The 24,037-nt window shown below is 43.3% G+C and overlaps 1 long non-coding RNA gene across 1 annotated transcript in view; it reads right to left on the minus strand.

The window, feature by feature from the left end:
* LOC117512698 overlaps nt 1-24,037 on the minus strand; it is a 589,105-nt gene that overhangs the window by 179,228 nt on the left and 385,840 nt on the right. The window contains exons 4-6 of the long non-coding RNA XR_004561360.1: nt 23,842-23,851; nt 23,366-23,369; nt 8,697-8,710 (exon numbers count right to left, since the gene is read on the minus strand). This is a non-coding gene — a long non-coding RNA (uncharacterized LOC117512698). The remainder of the gene's footprint in view (nt 1-8,696; nt 8,711-23,365; nt 23,370-23,841; nt 23,852-24,037) is intronic.

Consider the following 24,037-nt stretch of genomic DNA (forward strand, 5'->3'; position numbering starts at 1 on the left):
AGAGCGACTGTGACTCCCTGCTTTTATTTTAAGAAGATCTGCAAATAGGCTGCTCCCACTGAGACAAATAATTGGCGTGATATCTTGGGGGCAGGAGCACGAGGAGCAGTTTGCATTTAAACGCCAATCCTCGACAGGAGGAGCCCAGTCATGCGTGGCAGTGGACGCGCTCTCTGTTCTCGATGTGTTTAAAGAACAGAGCTGAGGAATGAGACTTAAGGATTTCTGTATGTACGCATGAGCTTTTTTTAAAGATGTAGTGTGGTTGATTCATAGCTTAATTGGAATATAGATAGATAAATTGATAAAGACTTCATTTGCCATTTGTACTCGCATGGGAGGTTTGGGTACATTGGAATTCTTGTGCAGAGCTCACAAGTAAACAAATATTGGAGTATTAACTGCTATTGCAAATTTTATACTGTTATACCTTTTATACTTTTTTTGTATAAAAGGTATAACAGTATAAAAAAGATACCCGGTGCACCTGATAAAAGAAATATATTACATAGTTGGGGGAGGTGATAGTCTAGTGGTTAAGATGTTGGGCTTGAGACCAGAAGATCCTCTGTTCAAATCCCTGCCTGACTGGAAAATCACTAAGGGTCCTTGAGGAAGGTCCTTAATCGCCTATTGCTCCCGGTGTGTAGTGAGCGCCTTGTATGGCAGCACCCTGACATCGGGGTGAATGTGAGGCATAATTGTAAAGCGCTTTGAGTGTCTGATGCAGATGGAAAAGCGCTATATAAATGCAGCCCATTTACCATTTTAGTGTCAGATTAACGGGGACAGTGAACGGCAGTTATTGCACACTTGTATTCCAATACAGTGAATATGGCACAGATAATGAAGTGTATATTGCACATGTGGATCAAACAGATATTGCACCAATGGCTGTTATTTCAAAAGGAATAAGATATATAGCTGCAACGCTATGTGCGCTCTGATTGGCTGATTTACGGTCTGATATCAGACCGGTTACCAGCCTGGAACGTGTATCACTTTTGTTACAACCAGAAACTTAAAACACGATTAGAAAAAGCAAGTCGGACACAAACATACTCCATAAATATCTAAACAGCATCGGAAAAAACACACAGATTGAAAGTTTACCAGCTGATCATCTGTTAGCAGTCTGACTATGAGCCCAAAACTGTCAGCAGCTATCATATTCAGGCGATACTGTAAGTTTGCGTGTTTATATATATAATAGCCATATAATAAACAAATTGTTAGCCTCTCTTGCTTTGTCTGTATGTGTTGACAGCGTTTTATATTTCGGTTTGCATTTATGAAGTTCCATGCAGGTTGACGATAGATTGTTTTACCAAGTTTTCAGGGTTCTCATGCATGCAGTCTTTTATAAATGTTATGAAATGCATAAAAATATACATTTTGGTAGTACGTATAATGTTCATTTGCAATTGTCGTATTGTGGTTTCTCTACACTCTTAATCCGAATTATTTGAGTTTACTAGAAAACTGCGTGGAAACCCGTTGCCTTAAACCACTTTAGTTTTTACAGAAGCTAAAACTAATCTGGTTAAGTTGTATTAAGACATAGTAGTAGTTGTTACTCAAAATCATTACTTCACAAATGATTTCTCATTGGTGTATAAAATAACTATTTTAAGTGAAACATACATAAACATATATATAACAAATAACATTATTAATCAATACTTAAAACAATTTGTTAATACAAGTCTCTTTTCTTGTTTAATTAATTATACCATCTTGATTGTGAGATTATAATATGCTGTTTCAACAAAAATGTATGGAAAGGAAGGAATTAAAGAATACTATGACGAGTGGTGTGGAAGAACGAGACGCCCTGAGCTATTCTGCACTCTGCCGCACGGAGGTGCCATTTTATTTTCAACCCCAACAACACAGAAAGTGATGGAAAGCATCAAATGCAATACACTTTTCACTTATGGTGGCAACAGAATACTTAACTAAACTTGACTAACCCAATTGAGCTATTCAACACAATAAATCAATAAAACTAACCACACTATTAAACTAACATGAAACACATTAACAACACTTAAAACTCCCAAAACCCTGTACTCCCATGATGCACTGTGGCATAACAGTTCACATTCTTAGCGACCGGCCTGGCGACTGCTACAATACATTTAAATGTTCCAAAGACTTTTAATTAAAAAACATTACAAAGGAACACTTCATGAACACCTTGTCAACCAAAAGACAAGTAAAACCAGGAAAAATCCAAAATTCCAAGGACTATGAACACACAGCGTGCCATATTGTGAACAGAAAAAATACTGACATGCATTAAAACTGCACTGTAAAAAATGTGACAAATGTTTACTAAAAAAAAAGGCAACAAAGTGACATAATATAATTGAATTGATTTTAAGTTCTACAGTTTTGTTTAAAAAGTATTGAATACATTAACTAAACCAAAACAAAAAAATTAAGTGCATGTTAATAAAAGCAAGAGCTGAAATGTGTTTGATTTAGTAATAGCACGCCAACTGATGAGTTATATTACCCAAAAATAACTTCAGTTTAGCTAACGTGTTGTCACTGGACCAGTCTTTGGGCTAAACTAATTTCCAGAAAGTTATCAACAAATAACTAACTTGAAGCCTACATTCCACTTTCTTTAAGTCAGTGTTTCTTTCAAAAACCCACAGCCAAGTGTACATGGTGTTGAGCGGAGAAAAAGAAAAAAAAAGAAGCAGCAGCACTTAAACACTAAGCTAATTTCAGCATTTAGCTAACTTGTTGTCACCGAACTGTCTTTTGACCAGAAAGTTATGTGTTGCTCTCAAAAATCCACAGCTTTTGAATTTGAGCACAGCAAGCAGCAGAAGCAGCAGGATGAGTGGAGTCTTCACATTGGATACGCCCACACCGGTTGCTAGGTGGAATTTCAAAGGGGCCCCTCCCCTCACGTACAGAAACTTAAAGCCCCTTTCACACCGGGGCTGCTCCCAGTTGCTCCCTGTGGCGTCATGAAGATGCAGGAATTTCTGCGTCAGGTGCGCGCAGCAGGGGGCAGAGAGGAGGTGAGAACGCAGCTTGCAGGTTCTCTGCACAGAAAAGTCAGAGTGCACACTTTGGCTGCAGCAAGACTGTGCACTCTGATTTGTGCTGAGCTGCAGGGGTGCGCTCTGAGTTCTGTTATACAACCCCTGGCAAAAATTATGGAATCACCGGCCTCAGAGGATGTTCATTCAGTTGTTTAATTTTGTAGAAAAAAGCAGATCACAGACATGACACAAAACTAAAGTCATTTCAAATGGCAACTTTCTGGCTTTAAGAAACACTATAAGAAATCAAGAAAAAAAGATTGTGGCAGTCAGTAACGGTTACTTTTTTAGACCAAGCAGAGGAAAAAAATATGGAATCACTCAATTCTGAGGAAAAAATTATGGAATCACCCTGTAAATTTTCATCCCCAAAACTAACACCTGCATCATATCAGATCTGCTCGTTAGTCTGCATCTAAAAAGGAGTGATCACACCTTGGAGAGCTGTTGCACCAAGTGGACTGACATGAATCATGGCTCCAACACGAGAGATGTCAATTGAAACAAAGGAGAGGATTATCAAACTCTTAAAAGAGAGTAAATCATCACGCAATGTTGCAAAAGATGTTGGTTGTTCACAGTCAGCTGTGTCTAAACTCTGGACCAAATACAAACAACATGGGAAGGTTGTTAAAGGCAAACATACTGGTAGACCAAGGAAGACATCAAAGCGTCAAGACAGAAAACCTAAAGCAATATGTCTCAAAAATCGAAAAATGTACAACAAAACAAATGAGGAACGAATGGGAGGAAACTGGAGTCAATGTCTGTGACTGAACTGTAAGAAACCGCCTAAAGGAAATGGGATTTACATACAGAAAAGCTAAACGAAAGGCATCATTAACACCTAAACAGAAAAAACAAGGTTACAATGGGCTAAAGAAAAGCAATTGTGGACTGTGGATGACTGGATGAAAGTCATATTCAGTGATGAATCTCGAATCTGCATTGGGCAAGGTGATGATGCTGGAACTTTTGTTTGGTGCCTTTCCAATGAGATTTATAAAGATGACTGCCTGAAGAGAACATGTACATTTCCACAGTCATTGATGATATGGGGCTGCATGTCAGGTAAAGGCACTGGGGAGATGGCTGTCATTACATCATCAATAAATGCACAAGTTTATGTTGATATTTTGGACAATTGAAAGGATGTTTGGGGATGATGAAATCATTTTTCAAGATGATAATGCATCTTGCCATAGAGCAAAAACTGCAAAAACATTCCTTGCAAAAAGACACATAGGGTCAATGTCAATGAGCAGATCTGATTTGATGCAGGTGTTAATTTGGGGGATGAAAATTTACAGGGTGATTCCATAATTTTTTCCTCTGCTTGGTCTAAAAAAGTAACCGTTACTGACTGCCACAATCTTTTTTTCTTGATTTCTTATAGTGTTTCTTAAAGCCAGAAAGTTGCCATTTGAAATGACTTTAGTTTTGTGTCATGTCTGTGATCTGCTTTTTTCTACAAAATTAAACAACTGAATGAACATCCTCTGAGGCCGGTGATTCCATAATTTTTGCCAGGGGTTGTAGTTTATCTTTCCTCCCTTGACCGCAAGATGCGCGTGCACGGACTGTCCTTGCGCAAATGTGGAAATTGTTGGAGTTCTACTTGATGTTGACATGTCCTGGACTTACGAGGTCTGTCCATAAAGTATAGGTCCTTTTTATTTTTTTCAAAAACTATATGGATTTCATTCATATGTCTTTACGTCAGACATGCTTGAACCCTCGTGCGCATGCGTGAGTTTTTCCACGCCTGTCGGTGAAGTCATTCGTCTGTGAGCACTCCTTGTGGGAGGAGTCGTCCAGCCCCTCGTCGGAATTCCTTTGTCTGAGAAGTTGCTGAGAGACTGGCGCTTTGTTTGATCAAAATTTTTTCTAAAACTGTGAGACACATCGAAGTGGACACGGTTCGAAAAATTAAGCTGGTTTTCAGTGAAAATTTTAACGGCTGATGAGAGATTTTGAGGTGATACTGTCGCTTTAAGGACTTCCCACGGTGCGAGACGTCGCGCAGCGCTCTCAGGCGCCATCATCAGCCTGTTTCAAGCTGAAAACCTCCACATTTCAGGCTCTATTGATCCAGGACGTTGTGAGAGAACAGAGAAGTTTCAGAAGAAGTCGGTTTCAGCATTTTATCCGGATATTCCACTGTTAAAGGAGATTTTTTTAATGAAAGACGTGCGGACGGGTCCGCGCGTCGGGACGCAGCCGGCGCGGTGCGGCGGCACAGGAAAAACACCTCCGTGTTGATAACCATTTGTAAAATCCAGGCGGCTTTTGATGGCTTTCAGTGGAGTGAGTATATGAGAAATTGTTTAACAGCAGGACATGTTCCAACTTGTCCTTAAGGCTTTCAACAGAGGTGTTTTTCCTGTGGCGGACCGTCGCGGCGGCTGCGAGCCGACGCGCGGACCCGTCCGCACGTCTTTCATTAAAAAAATCTCCTTTAACAGTGGAATATCTGGATAAAATGCTGAAACACTTCTCTGTTCTCTCACGACGTCCTGGATCAATAGAGCCTGAAATGTGGAGGTTTACAGCTTGAAACAGGCTGATGATGGCGCCTGGGAGCGCTGCGCGACGTCTCGCACCGTGGGAAGTCCTTAAAGCGACAGTATCACCTCAAAATCTCTCATCAGACGCTAGAATTTTCACTGAAAACCAGCTTAATTTTTCGAACCGTGTCCACTTCGATGTGTCTCACAGGTTTAGAAAAAATTTTGATCAAACAAAGCGCCAGTCTCTCAGCAACTTCTCAGACAAAGGAATTCCGACGAGGGGCTGGACGACTCCTCCCACAAGGAGTGCTCACAGGCGAATGACGTCACCGACAGGCGTGGAAAAACTCACGCATGCGCACGAGGGTTCAGGCATGTCTGACGTTAAAACATATGAATGAAATCCATATAGTTTTTGAAAAAAATTAAAAGGACCTATACTTTATGGACAGACCTCGTATGCCCTTTTTTAACTGTGATGAGAGAGTGAGGAGAGAAGGGAACTAACTGCCTGCAGACAATTCTTTCCTTTTCTTTCCTCCTTTGACCGCGAGATGCGTGTGTAAGCGCGTGCGCGCGAGCGAACCGTCAAGCAATGCAGAGATGTCTGGAGTTCTACTTGATGTTGACATGTCCTGTCTCAGGACGTATGTCCTTTTTTTAACTGTGATGTGAGAGTTTGAGCAGAGAACAGGGAACTAATGCCTGAAGCCAGACTTCTTTTTTTCTTTTAATTGTTCACATGTGCGCGCATGAACGAACGACCATGAGTGGGCTAGAGATGTCCAGACTTTTTACTGGATATTTCTGGCAATCAGTCTGCTTTTTTTTTTTTTCTTCAGCATGTAGTTTTTACTGCATTGAGTACACGGTATAAAAACAATCCTGTGTGATTTACGTGGTCTATTAGACAATAAACCGACCCTTTTATTATTTTTTTAACTATATGGATTTGTTGAATGACGTGCGATTACACCAATCATGCTTGAAACCTCGTGGGCATGCGTGAGTTTTTTCAAGCATGTCGGTGACGTCATTTCCCTGTGGGCAGGCCTTGAGTGAGATGTGGTCCCGCCCTCTTGGCTGAATTCCTTTGTTTCCCACGCTGCTCGAGATGGCGCGTGTTGCTTTCTCTAAATTTTTCTGGACCTGTGAGGAATATCCGAGTGGATACTATTCGAGAAATTAAGCTGGTTTTCGGTGAAAAGTTTAACGGCTGACGAGAGATTATGGGGTGTTTCTGTCGGTGTAAGGACTTCCCACAGAGCGGGATGTCCTGCAGCGCTTCCAGGCACCGTCGTCAGCCTGTTTCGACCTGAAAACATCCTAATTTAAGGCTTAATTCACCCAGCACGTCGTGAGAGAACAGAGAAGATTCAGAAGAGGCCGGCATGAGGACTTTATGCGGACATTCCACTGTTTACGGACATTTTTTAATGAAACACGTGCGCGCAAATTTGCCAAGTCTTTTCCGTGACGACTCGGCGAATCTGTGTGCGCCGCGACAGGAAAAACACCTCCGTGTTGAAAACCATTTGTAAAATTCAGGCGGCTTTTGATGGCTTTCAACAAGTGAGTAACTGAGAAATTGTTTAACAGCTTGGGCATGTTCCAACTTGCCCGTTAAGGTTTCCAACACGGAGGTGTTTTTCCTGTCGCGACCCCCCGCGGTCGGGTCCGGCCCGACATGCGACTCTGCCCGCACATTCTTTCATTACAAAATGTCCGTTAACAATGGAATGTCCGAATAAACTCCTCATGCCGACTTCTTCTGAAAGTTCTCTGTTCTCTGACGACTTCCTGGGTCAACAGAGCCTGAAATGTGGAAGTTTTCAACTTGAAACGGCGAGATGCTGCCGCCTCGAAGCGCAGATCGCCGTCAGGCGCCGTGGGCCGTTCTTACGCCGACACTACCAGACCAAAATCTCTCATCAGCCGTTAAAATCTTTACTGAAAACCAGCTGAATTTATCGAATGGTGTCCACTCAGTTGTGCCTTACAGTTTTGAAAAAATTTTGATCAAACAAAGCAGCAGTCTCTGAGCCATTCCTAAACAATAAAAAAAATGAGAGGGTGGGCGACTCCTCACTCAAAGACTGCCCACAGGCGAATGACGTAACCGACAGGCGTGAAAAAACTCTTGCATGCCCACGAGGGTTCAAGCATGTCTGATGTAATCACACGTGATTCAAATCCATATGGTTTTTGAAAAAAATAATAAGGTCGGATACTTTTCTAATAGACCTCGTATACTGCGGGAACAACGGAACACAGCAGGAATCAGAAATTGGCTCCGAGTCACGCCGGGTAACGCCTCTTTGCCCCGAGTTACACCTCTATGCCCCGACTTGCGCTGGAACCACTTCCTTTCTGCGTCGAGCACAGGACGCCAAAAAAATTAAACAGGTTTAATTTTTCGGCGCCCGACTTGCTTCCTCCTTTGCGCCCTCGTGCTGTTGTGGCGCCGAGCTGCATCGTCTCGGCACTGAGTTGCTTCCACGCGGCGTCATCATAAAGACGCACGGCGCAACCGGGAGCAGCCCCGGTGTGAAAGGGGCTTAAGACAAAAAATTAACTCTGCTTAACATGATCATTGCACTGAAAATTTCAGTTGAATAGTGCAATCAACTAATTTAGTTTAGTAATGAGAATGTTTTTTTTTTTACAAAACACGAAAGAATAATCAATGACAACTCAGAAATTTAAATTAAAACTAGAAGCACTCGGACAGCGCAAACCTCCGCCTATAGGGTCACTGACGTCACATGGAATACCCTTTGGCAAAGAGACTTATTCCACGTCGTTTCACGCACCTACCGTCATGTTTCAGATTCAGTGGTTAAACCCTTAGATCTTCAGCAAATGTATTTATAAAGAGAAACTGCATGAACTATTTTTTTTTATTTTCTAATAAGTTTATTCAATGAGGAGAAACAAATGCTAAATTATTGTTGTGTCGTAACTTAATTTTTGTTCAGCCTTTGTGACCCGTCTTCATGAAGTTAGATGCAAAAATGTTGAAACTGGCCCTATCCTGCAATGATAAAGAATCCTTTAAAAAAATGACTGGATCCGGATCGTGTTCCGGATCATTACCAAAATTTAATGACTTCTAAGTTACGCCAAGATACACCCCTTGGTTAAAATTTAATTGAAATCTGTTGAGGATTTTTTGAGTAATCCTGCTAACAATCAATCAATCAATCAATCAATTTTTTTATATAGCGCCAAATCACAACAAACAGTTGCCCCAAGGCGCTTTATATTGTAAGGCAAGGCCATACAATAATTATGTAAAACCCCAACGGTCAAAACGACCCCCTGTGAGCAAACACTTGGGTACAGTGGGAAGGAAAAACTCCCTTTTAACAGGAAGAAACCTCCAGCAGAACCAGGCTCAGGGAGGGGCAGTCTTCTGCTGGGACTGGTTGGGGCTGAGGGAGAGAACTAGGAAAAAGACATGCTGTGGAGGGGAGCAGAGATCGATCACTAATGATTAAATGCAGAGTGGTGCATACAGAGCAAAAAGAGAAAGAAACAGTGCATCATGGGAACCCCCCAGCAGTCTACGTCTATAGCAGCATAACTAAGGGATGGTTCAGGGTCACCTGATCCAGCCCTAACTATAAGCTTTAGCAAAAAGGAAAGTTTTAAGCCTAATCTTAAAAGTAGAGAGGGTGTCTGTCTCCCTGATCCGAATTGGGAGCTGGTTCCACAGGAGAGGAGCCTCAAAGCTGAAGGCTCTGCCTCCCATTCTACTCTTACAAACCCTAGGAACTACAAGTAAGCCTGCAGTCTGAGAGCGAAGCGCTCTATTGGGGTGATATGGTACTACGAGGTCCCTAAGATAAGATGGGACCTGATTATTCAAAACCTTATAAGTAAGAAGAAGAATTTTAAATTCTATTCTAGAATTAACAGGAAGCCAATGAAGAGAGGCCAATATGGGTGAGATATGCTCTCTCCTTCTAGTCCCCGTCAGTACTCTAGCTGCAGCATTTTGAATTAACTGAAGGCTTTTTAGGGAACTTTTAGGACAACCTGATAATAATGAATTACAATAGTCCAGCCTAGAGGAAATAAATGCATGAATTAGTTTTTCAGCATCACTCTGAGACAAGACCTTTCTGATTTTAGAGATATTGCGTAAATGCAAAAAAGCAGTCCTACATATTTGTTAATATGCGCTTTGAATGACATATCCTGATCAAAAATGACTCCAACATTTCTCACAGTATTACTAGAGGTCAGGGTAATGCCATCCAGAGTAAGGATCTGGTTAGACACCATGTTTCTAAGATTTGTGGGGCCAAGTACAATAACTTCAGTTTTATCTGAGTTTAAAAGCAGGAAATTAGAGGTCATCCATGTCTTTATGTCTGTAAACAAACCAACCAACCAACCAACCAACCAACCAACCAACCAACCAACAAACAAACAGACGCGACTGAAAACATAACCTCCTTAGTGGAGGTAACAATTAAGAGTGTACGAGGTCTATTAGAAAAGAAACCGACCTTTTAATTTTTTTTCAAAAACCATATGTATTTGAATCACGTGTGATTGCGTCAGACAAGCTTGAACCCTCGTGCGCATGCGTGAGTTTTTCCACGCCTGTCGGTTGCGTCATTCGCCTGTGAGCAGGCTTTGAGTGAGGAGTGGTCCAGCCCCCTCGGCGGATTTTCATTGTCAGGAAATGGCGGAATGATTTGGGCTTTTTTTCCATCAGAATTTGTTCAGAAACTGTTAGAGACTGGCAGCTGGAAACCATTCGAAAAATTTATCTGGCTTTCGGTGAAAATTTTACGGGCTTCACAGAGAATAAGGACTGTTACTACAGCTTTAAGGACGGCTTTAAGGACGCTCGGCGCGCCGCGCTCCATGCCGCCATCGAGAGCCACAAACCACCAGATCATTTCTAAACGGATGGCTCTGTGGATGCGAGACCATCGTGTGCACTTTCTCTGGTTATCACAAGAGCTGGACATCAGCCATTTTCCAGCAGATTTCACTTTTAACAAGAGATTTTGTCATGGAAAGCTAAGCGGAGGCTTCGGGTGTCACGACTGATTTGCTGATGGAGCGAGACAAAGGAACACCTCTGTTTTGGTCTCACAGGACAGCTTTGAGATGGCGTTCAGACAGCTGTCGGTTGTTTTTCCATAGAGTGATTATCCGAGAAATTGTGGATGTGCCTGGACATGCCAGAACATGTCCCGTGAGGCTTCATCATGGCATTGCTTTGCGCCATGCGGCACCGCCGCGACGTGCGGAATTCCTCCGTACGTCTGTCTCAATGTGCCGAAAACGTGCTGATGTCCATGTCTTTTCACAATTCCTGTGCTAGTCAGACGACGTCCCAGATAAAACACAGCATCCAGTTTGGAAATGAATGGCACATTCCACTGTTACAGGAGTTTTTGTCATGGAAAGAGGAGTGGAGGCCGGTGCCGCGACGCGCCCCGGAAGCCATTAAGGCCCTGGAAGTCAATACATGGACGAAGGGTCTTATCCTTCGTTTCCACAAAGAAAAAACCAGCACCCGCCAGAGAAGATGAGGGACGGATTAACCCGGCTGCTAGGGACTCCTGGATATATTCACTCATGGCTTGGCGTTCCGGTGCAGATAGCAAAAACAATTTCCCCCTGGGGGGAGAGGTTCCAGGGAGCAAATCAATAGCACAATCATAATCTCTGTGTGGAGGTAAGGACTTAGCCTTAGCCTTGCTAAAGACCTGAGCAAGGTCGTGATAACATGCTGGGACCCCAGAGAGGTCGGTATTGAGCAAATTCTGTGTAACAGGATGCTGAACTAAACAAGAATTTGCACACATCGGACCCCAAGAACAAATCTGACCATTAACCCAATTGAAATTTGGGCTGTGCTGTTTTAGCCAGGGATGCACCAAGATCACCGGGTGAGTCATATTATCAAAAAGATGGAAACTAATTGGTTCTGAATGGTTTTCTGATACTATTAACTACACCAATTGAGTTCTAAATTATATCTGACCAAGGAGCTGCCATCCACCGCCCTGACCACCAGAGGGCGTGGGAGATGATGCAGTTTAAGCTGCAGATTCCTGGCGAGAGAAGAATGCATAAGGTTAGCATCTGATCCTGAATCAACAAACACAGGAACGGACACTGAAGAATGTACAGAAAGTTTTGCCATAATCAAATTTTCAGCTAAAGAGGAAACAGTAGAATTTTGACTCACCCGGATTGATGGCCTATTCTGCTTGGAGGCACCCCTGACCTGGCAACCAGAAATCATGTGACCGTGCTGGCCACAGTAGAATCACAGTCCTTCTTTGCGCCATCATAAACACTCTTCGGTGGAGAGTCAAGTTCGACCCAGCTGCATCGGCTCCTCTGTGTAGTTGCTTAAAGGACTAGCACTGGAGCCAGCCGGCCCGGAGGAGAAAAAATGCTGGGTGGATGAATGGCTGCTGGTGGGGCAAGAATCCCTCCGGGTGCGATTGGACAATCTTCTTTCCACCTTAATCGCCAGCGCGATGAGCGCGTCCAGATCTTCAGGGAGTTCTGCTGCAATCAATTGATCCTGAACTTTATCTGAGAGTCCTTGGAAAAAGACGTCGTTGATTGCAGCAGGATTCCATTCACTCTTGGTGGCCATTATCCGGAAGTCAATAGCGTAGTCGGACATCCTGTGTGCGCCTTGTTTTAGCTTTAGCTGTGAGTGAGCCGCCTCTCGACCTGGAGCTGTGTGCTGGAAAACTTGTTGTAAAGCTGTGATGAAGCAGCTGAGCGATTGACAGGATGGTGACTGCCTGTTCCATTCAGCTGTTGCCCAGGCTGCCGCCCGTCCCATCAGGTAAGTGATCATAAAAGCGATTTTTGCTCTTTCGGTTGGAAACATGGATGCCATTAACTCGAAATGCAGTTCGCACTGTGTAATGAATAGCGTGACATCTCCCGATTCTCCAGAAAAATGTTCAGGTCGGGAAAGCTGGTTACAAAAAACTGCATCTGATGTGGGAGCCGGTGTTGTTGCCGGAGATTCAGGAAGTGGGCTGACGGTGGTTTCTGCACGTGTTAATGAGTGCGCTGATGGCTCAAGTCTGTCCATGAGACGACTAACCTGATCACTGAATGACGACATCAACGCGTCTTGGCGTTTAGCCAGCTCGCTCAATCCGACGCACAGTGTGTCGAGTATGTCTTGTTGTTGAGCCAGTTGTAGTCTGTGTGCGCGTACCGTCATCTGGAATGAATCAGAGTCTGCTGTGTCCATTGTTGGCCAGTTCGTTCTATCAGGACCAGTGGTACCGGATGGCTGGACACAAATGCAAAGCTCAGACTCAGATGGGATTTGGCGATAAGGTTTTACTGAAACAAGCAGGGTCTGGTACGGAAAGGCAGTCAAAAATCAGCAACAGTGTCAGAAACATTAGGCAAGGGCGTGATACAATAAACAAGCAGGCAGTCCAAAACACAGTGAGAAAAACAGGTCGAGAAAAACTTACAAGATTGGCTCTGAAGCGAAGGCATAAAGCACAACGAACTGGCGAGTAAACCGTGCAACCCGTGAAACTAATATACACCCTGGTGATGAGCTACCAATTAGAAGCAGGTGTGTGGAAACCATCAGAATAGGGGTGTGGCCCAACAGTGTGCTCTGCCCAAACCAGGAGAGACAGATGAGAGAGAGGGACAGACCAAGGCCAAGCAGAAAAAAACCCCACAAGAGAAATCACAAAACATAACCTAAGCAGAGCAAACAATAAAACAAAACCTAAACCCTGACAGTACCCCTCCCCTAATGTCCAACCCAGACAGCCCAAGAGAGCTGGGATGAGCAACGTGGAAGGACCGAATCAACGCAGGATCCAGCACAAAGCGAGAGGGGACCCATGAACGCTCCTCGGGGCCATACCCCTCCCAATCCATCAAATACTGAACCCCCTTCCCCCCACGCTGAGACTGCAGGAGGCGACACACAGAGAAGACAGGGCCCCCTGCCACAAACCGGGGGGGGGGGGGCACGGCCGGAGGGCACAGAGGACTAGCTCAAACAGGTTTGATCTGACTGACATGGAAGGACGGATGGGCACGCAAGGCCCGTGGAAGGCGCAGCCAGACAGAAACAGGATTGATAACCTTTGTGACAGGGAAAGGTCCCACAAATCTGGGTGCAAGCTTTCTAGTGGTACCTTTTAGAGGCAGGTCTCATGTAGAAAACCAAACTCTCTGACCTGAGTGGTAATCCGGCGCAGTCGACCTCCTGCGGTCAGCAGCTGTCTTATAAGCAATGGAGGAATGGAGCAGAGCCCATCGCGCCCGCTCCCAGATATGGCGACACCGCCGAATCAGAGCCAAGGCAGAGGGAACAGTAGAGTCTAAGAAAGTGGAGGAGAACAATGGTGGTTGAAAACCGTACACAACATGAAAGGGGAAAAAGTCCGTGGAAGACGTGGGTAGACAACTGTGCGCCAGTTCAATCCAACTTAACTGGGTTGTCCATGTTGCAGGATGCTGAGAGGCCAGGATGCGCAGACCCTTCTCCAATTCTTGATTCAAATGTTCTGTTTGTCCATTGGATTGCGGGTGAAATCCAGACGTCAGGCTGGTGGTGGCCCCGAGTAGTTTGCAGAACTCTCCCCAGAAACAGGAGACAAACTGTGGTCCCCGATCCGATACAATGTCCTGCGGGAAACCATGTAACTTAAACACATTAGTCAACATGACCTCAGCTGTCTCCTTGGCCGAGGGGAGTTTAGGTAAAGGAATAAAATGAACCATTTTGGAGAGCCTGTCTACTAATGTAAGCACCACCATATTGCCATTAGAAGCAGGGAGCCCTGTTACAAAATCCACAGAGAGATGAGACCAAGGTCGCCTAGGGACTGGAAGCGGCATCAGCTTCCCTGACGGACGCTTGGTGGAGGACTTGTTTATAGCACAAACCTGACAGGCATTAATGTAGCTCGATATGTCGGCCTGCATACGTGGCCACCAAAACCTTTGCTGTATAATGTAGGCTGTTCTTTTGCTCCTGGGTGACAGGCAAATTGTGTGGCATGACCCCACTTAATAACATCCCCCTTGAGAGAGTCAGGTACCAGGAGCTTCCCTGGAGGGCACTCGGGGGGTGTAGGTAGATTTTGGGTTGCCGCCTTAACCCTAGTCTCAATGTCCCATGTAAGGGCGGACACAAAACAAGATGCAGGTAAAATGGTGGAAACCTCGGCGGGCACACGAGTGGAATCAAATTGGCGTGACAGAGCATCAGGTTTGCTGTTCTTGGTGCCCGGCCGGTAAGATAATACAAAGTCAAAACGACTAAAGAAGATAGCCCACCGTGCTTGCCTGGCATTCAACCTCTTGACAGTGCGTAAGTATTCTAAGTTCTTATGGTCCATCCAAACCAGAAATGAACTTGTGCCCCCTCCAACCAATGGCACCACTCCTCCAAGGCCACTTTTACCGCTAACAGTTCGCGATCACCCACATCATAATTGCGTTCCGCCACCAATAATTTCTTGGATAAATATGCACAGGGGTGCAATTTCCCATCTGTAGGACACATTTGGGAAAGGACAGCCCCAATGCCAATATCAGAGGCATCCACCTCAACCATGAACTGTCGGGCGGGGTCAGGGAGGAGCAGCACGGGGGCCGCAGTAAAGCGTTGCTTTAGCACCCGGAATGCTCTCTCACACTCCGGGATCCAAACAAAGGGCCGATGGGACGAGGTCAATTCATGTAACGGGGTGGCCACAGAGCTAAAGTTCCTTATGAACTTCCTATAAAAATTAGCAAATCCCAAAAACCTCGGCACCTCTTTGCAGGATTGTGGCACTGCCAAATCGGCTACGGCAGTGACTTTCACTGGGTCCATCCTAATCTCCCCCTCACCTAATACAAATCCCAGAAAAGACACTTTGGATCTGTAAAACTCGCAGTTTTCCACCTTGACGTACAACTGATTCTGGAGTAGTTTCAGCAGTACGGTACGGACATGTTGCAAATGCGTTTCCTCATCAGGGGAGAATATAAGGATATCGTCTAAGTAAACAAAGACAAACTTGTTTAAGTAGTCACGTAACACATCGTTGACAAGGTTTTGGAATACAGCTGGGGCATTAGTTAAACCAAAGGGCATGACCAAGTATTCATAGTGCTTGGTGGTAGTGTTAAATGCAGTTTTCCACTCATCCCCTTCCTTGATCCTAACCAAATGATAAGCATTTCGTAGGTCCATTTTGGTGAAAATCTTAGCACCCTCTAACAATTCAAATGCAGAGGTAATGAGGGGGCGTGGGTACCGATTTTTCATTTATCATTAAGGCCACGGAAGTCAATACTGACAGTAAAACAGAATGTAATTCAATGGAATCCAATGTGCATTACAAGGGAAGGTCATCACTGTCAGAAAAAAAGACTGCATTTCAGTTATAAACTTACCCGTTTCTGGACAAAGGTGCAGGAGTTTGTCAGAGTTATTACTACAGTATTTCAACATTAGCGGTTAAACCCTCTCATGCGTGGACAGACTTTCTGTCTTATACATTCCCATCTTCACAAAATCAATGATTACAGACACACACACACACACACGGAGCCCACTGATGTGTTTGAACGCCTTCACTTCCTCTCAGCTTTTACAGCATTTTCACAGACAAGTTAGATGTCTCCTCGACCAAACAACCAACCACATTAAAACAAGTGAAATCTCACCACAAAGGTCGAGATTCCTGTTCAATCCACACTCCATTCTAACTGAGCTGGGAGGTTGAGTTGTCTTGTTGAGAGACAATGTGAGACGATTACTGTGAGATATCATAGCTCAGCCCTGGAGAAACAGACACGTTGAACAATGAGGTATTCAGATTACAACACAACCACTGGTTGCCTCTGCGATCCTCTGGATACCCACTCACGGTTCAGATGCAGATTTATTAGTCATGACCTTATTCATCTACCCATCCTTAATGTTCTGGCATTTCTCTGCAGAGGACAGATCATCTTTGATCATCAGCATGGTTTCAAATGTTAGATACGTATGTTCGTTTGCTTCTGAGTGTTATAATATTGATCAAACCACAATCCACATTGAACATTACTCATCAATCTGCGTAACGGCACACATAAAGACTGCAGTGACATCATCTTTAGATACATCCTGTCGATGCTCTATACACAGGAAATCATCTTACATGTATGACATCACCCACTGTGATTTTTATCTCACTATAAACTAATAAACTTTGTTTGTCTGTTTGTTCCCCTTCTCCTCCCAGGTCCTCTGGATGATTTCTACCAAATCTAATATGTGGACAAAGTCATCAAAGGACAAAGGCATTGGGGTTAAAGTTCAAAATTTGATTTTCAATCCAAAGTCCACCACATGTGGCACACACACAGAGGTTGGGGTCTGCATTTGCCCAGGTAGTCAAATTAGCCCATGGTCAATCATTAGGTTCAAGGTCATGCCTGCCTGACTGTCTACTGGCTGACTCCTCCCACGTCCTTCTGCTGATTTCTGTCTGGTATGTCGAAGACGGGTAGCCCCAAAACTACCCTTAAATAATTAATTTCAGCAAAGGACAAGGTCAAATAATTTCATTTTAAACCGAAGACTTAGGTGGATTCCAGAATTGCACTGACGTGGTGGGACAGAGGTCAATCATTTGGGTGAAGCTCAAGGTCACTGGGTTCAAATGTCAGAGTGCAGTATCCATTACTGTCTCACTGTCCACAGGTCTTCAATTCAATTCAATTTATTTAATTTATATAGCACCAAATCACAACAAAGTTGCCTCAAGATGCTTCACACAAGTAAGGTCTAACCTTAGAGCAAGCACACAGGCGACAGTGGTAAGGAGAAAACTCCCTCTGATGATTTGAAGAAGAAACCTCAAGCAGACCAGACTCAAAGGGGTGACCCTTTGCTTGGGCCATGCTACCGACACACTACTGACACAGGTTGTACTATCTATTTCTTGAAGTTTATGTAAAATGCATTTCAGGTCAAACACAAATATGAGAACTCCCTAACAGTAACAGACAAAAATGTTTAACATTTCAATTTATCTTTTTAATGTCCAAATTCACAGTGAAACAGAAACTAAAGAGATGGTGTCGTTTGTTACACTCAAGTGGTAAACTTTGATGGCCTCAGATGAAGCCCCACTGGAAGAAGAAAAAGTTGCAGTTCCTTGAGTGGCCACTTGAGGCTGGCCCCAAAAGTGAGCACTTTCCCATTCAACTCCATGTTAAAATTTTCAAATTTAGAGCAGAAATAAACATGTTTACAGCCTGGGCCTCTATAGATATTTTCCCACTCCATGACAACTCTGGGCAGTTTTTTTTCTAACTTCATTGTTTAACATGTTTTAAGTCATAAAATTATGTATAATTGGGGTCGTAGTTGCTCTGAGTGACAGTGGCTGAGCCTATTCTGTTTCTCACTGTGGCATAACTCAGTGTCACTTGACACGTCTGTTAAATGTTGCATTGCTGCTGTTATCTGTTCTTTGGAGTATTTTATTACCAACACTTGGAATAATACGGCTTGTTGTGTGGTGAAATGTCGTAATGAATCATCTAAAACATTCCTTCTGAAATGCTCGTGCTGAGTGAAACTCTGGTCGGATTTAATGTTGTATAATAAAGGCGTTAGCACTTTTAGCAGCTATGGGAAGCCTGAACCATTAAGTCCCTTTAATACGCAACTACTGAGAAAATAATTGGCTTATAACTTTTAATCACCACACCAAATGAAACCGTGAGGAGAACCAGCATGCAGTTTCCAAAAAATATATTTAATAAACACTCAAATACAAATTGGCAATTAGTTTAGCTGATTTGGAATGAAAGGAGATTATTCCAAAGGTCCACTGGGCCGAAGAGCCAATGGAAGGTCCAAAAAAAACAAAAAAACCACTGATTACCATCACTTTGAGCAGATCCTGGTGGACCTCCGGACCAATGGGCCTTCAGAATATTGAATAGTCACTGTTGTCAAAGAGAGGGGCGTGTGCAGTCTTCTTTCATCACACACTGAGCCACTCATGCTCCACCCCTTTAATGAGTTCTGTAACAAAGCCAGAATCAGTGTTACTGCTGCTGCCAACACAGAAACGCCCAGACATGGACTTCATATTTGCTTTTTCGGGTCACTGTAGAAAACCTATGGGTGACATCATGCAGGCTTTGTCTAGTATATATACAGTCTATGGTTACGCTAAGATGGTTCTCCAGAATTAGTGGTTCAGTCCTTGACTACTTCTTATCCATACATGATGGACAAAGATGTTGAAGTCCAAACTGCTTCTGATGTACAGGTTATAACATCTTAAACTACAGATGCTGGAAGACCTGACTCCAGAGCAGTGAAGGAGTCATAACAAGGGTGAAAAAAATGCTGCCTTTTTATTTCTCCACCAAATTATTATCTATCTGGTCAGGAGATCAAGCATATAGCCTCCTGGGAATAATCTGCTTCTCTCACCTTTAGGTCATGACCTCAACATGGTCATTGATTGGTATTTTCTTCTTCTTCTCTTGTGATCTTGCACTCTGTGCACCACATTAGTCTGCACTGATTTTTTTTCAACTCCAGAACTGGTGGTGGTGCTATACTTGGGATATGATACGAATGTTTGTGTGCGCCATTTTTTCATACATTTTAGTACAAATTTGTCATGAGAATAAGCTGCAGTAGTTGAACAACATTAGTTGCGTCTGAAAGCTGACATTTCCCCATTTAGGTTTGACCCTTACATTTATAACTTTGCAGGGGTGGTGAACAAGTGATTAATGTGCTTAGTTTCAGTGCAGAAAGTTCTCAGTTCAAACCCCACCCCTGTCACATGTAATGTGGAGTTACGTCAAGAAGGGCATCCCAATTCAACATGCAGATCCACCTCAGACCTGCTGTGGTGACCTTGAGTGAAAACAAGGGAGCAGCATGGATTGTGAATAGTATGGACTCTACTTTTGCTCTGGGAGCAAACTAAGAAATTCTATTGCTAAACTGATGATTGATGCATTAAATAGCATTTTGCTAATGTTTAAGATGGAGCAACTAGAGCAGGGTGGGCAACGACAGCTGAGATACTGCAGGTTTTCCTTGCAACCAATCACTTCAGCAGGTGGATTGCTGAGGAGCTTCTCCCCTGAACATAAACACCTGATTGTCAATAAAATCACCTGCTGAAGTTACTGGTAACAAGGAAAACCTGCAGTGTCTCGGCACTTCATGGCACATGATTGCCTACCCTTGAACTAGAGCTTTGTGATGTCAGACAAAGTCAATACTCAAGGGATCTTGTCATCCCGACTAACTAATCCAGTGAATAGCTGGGTTACCATTGCAGATTTATGGAAAAATTACACAATATTTTGAACAGGTCAAAAAAACAAAAACAAAACAATAGTGAAATTACAGCATTTCCACTGAGTGATCAAAGGCAACTACTGGGTTTTGTCCTCTTGTGATAACTGTCATTCCAAAGGCAGAAGGGTACATCCCACTAAATATTTCCATTTAAAAAAAAATCCTATATGGCCGTGTTGTATATTCTAGAATGTACATGACGCTTTCTGTACATCATATGACCTGTAATAGCAGAAAAAGTGTTTCCAGTGTTTCCCATCTTCCCATCATCAACCCCGGGTACAAAAATAAAGCCTTTTTCATACTGCCTGAAAAAACAGCTCATGTGAGTGTAACAACTTTTTTTTTGTGATATTTGCAATTTTTTTCCAAATACGAGGGCTGTCCATAAAGTATAGGTCCTTTTTATTTTTTTCAAAAACTATATGGATTTCATTCATATGTTTTTACGTCAGACATGCTTGAACCCTCGTGCGCATGCGTGAGTTTTTCCACGCCTGTCGGTGACGTCATTCATCTGTGAGCACTCCTTGTGGGAGGAGTCGTCCAGCCCCTCGTCGGAATTCCTTTGTCTGAGAAGTTGCTGAGAGACTGGCGCTTTGTTTGATCAAAATTTTTTCTAAACCTGTGAGACACATCGAAGTGGACACGGTTCGAAAAATTAAGCTGGTTTTCAGTGAAAATTTTAACGGCCGATGAGAGATTTTGAGGTGATACTGTCGCTTTAAGGACTTCCCACGGAGTGAGACGTCGTGCAGCGCTCTCAGGCGGCGTCATCAGCCTGTTTCAAGCTGAAAACCTCCACATTTCAGGCTCTATTGATCCAGGACGTCGTGAGAGAACAGAGAAGTTTCAGAAGAAGTCGGTTTCAGCATTTTATCCAGATATTCCACTGTTAAAGGAGATTTTTTTAATGAAAGACGTGCGGACGGGTCCGCGCGTCGGGACGCAGCCGGTGCGGTGCGGCGGCACAGGAAAAACACGTCCGTGTTGATAACCATTTGTAAAATCCAGGCGGCTTTTGATGACTTTCAGTGGAGTGAGTATATGAGAAATTGTTTAAGAGCTGGACATGTTCCAACTTGTCCTTAAGGCTTCCAACAGAGGTGTTTTTCCTGTGGCGGAGCATCGCGGCGGCTGCAAGCCGACAGGCGGACCCGTCCGCACGTCTTTCATTAAAAAAAATGTCCTTTAACAGTGGAATATCCGGATAAAATGCTGAAACCGACTTCTTCTGAAACTTCTCTGTTCTCCCACGACGTCCTGGATCAATAGAGCCTGAAATGTGGAGGTTTTCAGCTTGAAACAGGCTGACGACGGCGCCTGAGAGCGCTGCATGACGTCTCGCACCGTGGGAAGTCCTTAAAGCGACAGTATCACCTCAAAATCTCTCATCAGCCGTTAAAATTTTCACTGAAAACCAGCTTAATTTTTCGAACCGTGTCCACTTCGATGTGTCTCACAGGTTTAGAAAAGATTTTGATCAAACAAAGTGCCAGTCTCTCAGCAACTTCTCAGACAAAGGAATTCCGACGAGGGGCTGGACGACTCCTCCCACAAGGAGTGCTCACAGGCGAATGACGTCACAGACAGGCGTGGAAAAACTCACGCATGCGCACGAGGGTTCAAGCATGTCTGACGTAAAAACATATGAATGAAATCCATATAGTTTTTGAAAAAAATAAAAAGGACCTATACTTTATGGACAGACCTCGTACATGCATTTACATTAAGTGCATTTTCAATTCGCTACTTCAAACTGGGCAATTTGGAGTGGAATGGAAACCTGTCAAATAACTGCACAGAGCACAATGAAACGGGCCATACTAAAATATGAAATGGGGACTGATAATCAGGAAATGGAGGTAAAATGTAATGATTTAATTGTTTAGCTTTTGTTTTATGTGAGATGCGCTCAGTACCATTAGTAGGGGCAAGTGCACCATTTCGTTAAGTTTTACCCCCATTATCAGTCCCCATTTTGTCCCATTTAGCTTAAAAAAAAAAAAAAAAAAAATTAATAAGAGTACTTAATTGAATCATATTTGGAGTCAGTCTGCTCCATTTCATTACGTTTTACCCCCGTTTCGTTATTATCAGTCCCCATTTCACTTAAAAATAATTAAATAAAAATATGAATGAATGAATGAATGAATGAATTTATTTGGCACACAGACTCAACAATAAAAAAAAAACCTGATACACAAGACAATTCCACAGTGACATGTGTGACCAAAATGGGGTGAGCAGAAAAAAGCTTATAAACGCCCACCCCTTATATACATACAAACATACATATATACTCATTACCAACCCCCAGAGCAAGCACACAGGCGACAGTGGTAAGGAAAAACTCCCTCTGATGTACTGAGGAAGAAACCTCAAGCAGACCAGACTCTAAGGGGTGACCCTCTGCTTGGGCCATGCTACAAACACACTTAACACAACACAAACTCAAATCCCATCATCATAAACATATCTAGTGAACACCATATCTTTATCTACATACATAGATACATACATATATACATATATACACATACCTACATACACCTACACATACATATATACATACAATGCGTGTGATTTTATACTACATATTTACAAGATAGAAAAACAAAGTGCACACAAGTAAACACTGATCAACAAAACAGCCTAACCCTCAACACCCTTCCTCCTCCCTAAAGCTAGAAAAAAACCATGTGCCTATACTGCTGCTTAAACTGGTTCATGCTTTGACATTGCTTGAACCAGTAAAGTAATTAATTGAATCATATCTGGAGTCAGTCTGGGTCAATCTGCCCCATTTCGTTACTTTTTAACCCCATTTCGTGATTATCGGGCTCCATTTCGCCCCATTTTGTATTTTAGTATAGCCGCAATGAAACACCTAGTATAGAGGGTTTTCATGTGACGTATCGGTCACGTCATTTTGTGTCCCGCGGCCATTCTGGATTATGACGAGGTGGCCGCTGTGATACGCTACGTGCGTTTGGCAAACAATTGTAGAAGCTTCAACGTCGGTGTGAAGAAGCCTCATGGCACCGTGGCACTGAGAGAGATCCGCCGCTAACAGAAATCCACTGCTCCCAGAATTTTATTTTATTTTATTCTGCAATAAAATTATATAAGCATACATAAAAATACTGCCGAGGATAACACAAGAACGCTTCCAAGACGGATGCTTATTTACATTGTGGTCATCGAGCACCGAGCTGCTGATCCGCAAGCTGCCCTTCCAGCGCCTGGTGAGAGAAATCGCTCAGGACTTCAAGACGAGCTCCGCTGTGATGCTCTGCAGGAGGCCGGCGAGGCTGACCTGGTCGGCAGATACCGCAGTGTGACACTGTCGGCCGGTTGGTTACATCAACACTAAATTCACTATCTGGTATAAGATACGGATCCACTGAACCAACTGCTACACATCTATCACGATAAATAGCTTTATCTTGAGGATTTAAAGTGTCGTGGTCCTTCTTTTTGGTCGTCTCAGGATGTCTTCGTTAGATAACACAAACTAATTGCAAGTGGTTTGCTAGAAAAGGACACAACACTTTGGAATAATTCAGCATTAAGCAAGATAAAATGCACAGAGTTTTTAAGTTTATTTAAGCCTTTGACACAGAGCTTATACAAACTGAGTCCTCTAGAGAGACTATGTGACGACCGCGCTCATCTATTTATTGGAGACCCGCGGGCATCGCTCCTCCTTTGACTTTTTTATTTATTTCATTCCCAAGACATGGTTTTCTATTGGAAGCGTCCTCTAGTGAACCCTAAGCAGGTGTTAGGCCATTATTTCAATGTGACAAATGCTCCCATTAAAACTTGAAGGATTTACAACTGATTTAAAAAAAAAAAACCCTTCTGCCACAGGTGCAGCTGGCCTGAGGCCCACTGCACCTGGCCTGCGGGAAAGTACCTATGAGGCCTTGGAAAGCACCTGACAGACTGAATGACTAATAGAGCCCTTTTTTGGGTTGAACACCTGCTAGTTCAGCCAGAGGACATATAGTTCAGATCAGGACACTTGATAGTTCATCATAGTTCAAATAAGGACCTAAAAATTCTTCTACAAAAGCCTCGTAATAACT

The sequence above is a fragment of the Thalassophryne amazonica genome, chromosome 6, assembly GCF_902500255.1.
Source record: "Thalassophryne amazonica chromosome 6, fThaAma1.1, whole genome shotgun sequence".
NCBI classification, from domain to species: Eukaryota; Metazoa; Chordata; class Actinopteri; order Batrachoidiformes; family Batrachoididae; genus Thalassophryne; species Thalassophryne amazonica.